This window comes from Manihot esculenta, chromosome 2 (genome assembly GCF_001659605.2).
Source record: "Manihot esculenta cultivar AM560-2 chromosome 2, M.esculenta_v8, whole genome shotgun sequence".
Classification (NCBI taxonomy): domain Eukaryota; kingdom Viridiplantae; phylum Streptophyta; class Magnoliopsida; order Malpighiales; family Euphorbiaceae; genus Manihot; species Manihot esculenta.
In genome coordinates, this window is record NC_035162.2 from 17211828 (window position 1) to 17213661 (window position 1834).

The 1834-nt window shown below is 24.6% G+C and overlaps 1 long non-coding RNA gene across 1 annotated transcript; it reads left to right on the forward strand.

The window, feature by feature from the left end:
- The first annotated feature begins 483 nt into the window (after positions 1 to 483).
- On the forward strand, positions 484 to 1296 carry LOC122722299. Its single transcript, XR_006349262.1, has 3 exons — positions 484 to 573; positions 668 to 1018; positions 1148 to 1296. It is a non-coding gene; the product is annotated as an uncharacterized LOC122722299 (long non-coding RNA).
- Positions 1297 to 1834: the final 538 nt, after the last annotated feature.

Genomic DNA, 1834 nt, shown 5'->3' on the forward strand with positions numbered 1-1834 from the left:
TTACTATTTTTTCTATAAATGCCTAATTAGACTCAGACTGCCGTTATTAACCTTCATTTCCTACATCAAAACAAATCCCATTTTTCTTTATGCTCATTAAAGTTAAACATGGCAATTTTTTAGTAGTATTAGATTAGACAGCAAACACCGTTAATAACTCACTCATTTAATGGTGGAATTTGACCATGTTTAATATTCTAAATATAGGAATGAATTATGATTGGTCAACCCTATGAGCATCCAAACTTGTAGAGTAAATAATAATCAACAGTATTATGAATTTTAATGCTTGAATTGATATCATTAGCTGTAAAAATGTTAGCTCTTTTATACAAGTTTTGTTTATCTGCAGCATATTTGTAGTTAAGTCAATTGACTCTTTTACGGAAAGTTTGGTTGTGCTTGAACTCAAATTTTTATTGATATAGATCTATGATAAAGTAATACTAATTTTTATATTTATTTGAACAGAAGAAAAAAAAAGGAAAAACACCTTCTCGCTTAGAGCTTTTTCTTGAATCCAGAAAGAGAAAGCAAGGCAAAAAAATTGATCCAATATCACAAGAAGCCATTGTAATACTTTTTACATATGTTTTATTTATTTGTTATGTATTTTATGCTATATTTTGATTTTTTTTAATATCAATAAATATAAATATCTCTATAGGAAAAGTTTCAGCAACTAAAGAAACAACGAAAAGAAGGACAAATTTCACTGGATGATGATGCTATGTTTGCTGATGTACTTGGGCCAGAAAAAAATGGTTATGTACGTGCTTATGGTCCTGGAAAAAATGTCACGGAATATTTTGGTGCTAGACCTACAAAGATAGAACTACTTAGACAACTTGATATTTCAAGAAGAGAAGCAAACGAGCATGTCCAACAAATTCAAAAAGAAGCAAGTGAACAAGTAAATGATGTTAAGAAGCAAATGGATGAGAAACTTGCAGAGATGAATAGAATATGGGAGTAGAAATTCAAGATACTTTTGGAGAAAAACAATAATATTGCATCAGTAAGTGATTAAAAACTAAGTCTCATTTTTTTTCTAATATAAGAATTTTTGTAAGCTATATAACTAGTATGAACCTTATCTATTTTATATAATTTTGTTATTAATATTTTCAAATAAAATTTTATACAGCCTATGGAGGATTCCCAAGATGATGAAATTGGAGGATGATTTGCAGTATATTTGAAGTTTTGGATTTTGAAGCAGCCAGCAACCTTATAATACTACTTTTAGAAAATTTAGATATTAATATTAGTGTTAGTATAATATTATAATTTCAAGTATTTTTAGTGTGATTGCTTTATGACTTAAATTAGTTTATTTTGGATATTAGTTATTTTGGATTAAATTTATTGTTATTTTATAATTGTCATTCTGATTGAGTCTTAATATTAATATAAAATTATTTTATAAATTTAAATTTTAGCTAAATTTTTTATATAAATTTTATATTCTATTATAAATTTTACCAAAATTATTAATAGATAAATATCATATGTAATAGTAAATTATAATATAATCCCATTAAATAATAATAAATTAAATAAATATTACATTTTAGCTACAAATAATTAATAGTAGCCGTATGTACTATATTTAGAATAGCTTCTAATTAAATAATTTTGTGGCTTTATTCAATAGTTATAAAATAAAATTAAGTGTAACAATTATACTATAACTTGTCACTTTCTTATTTTTGTGGCTATAAATTTTATTCTTGCCTTATAATTATTTAAATGTGGCTAATAGTAAATATTTTTTGTCATACAATTAAGTTTATGGCTAAATTTAGATATGTTAGCCATAAAATTAATTTTG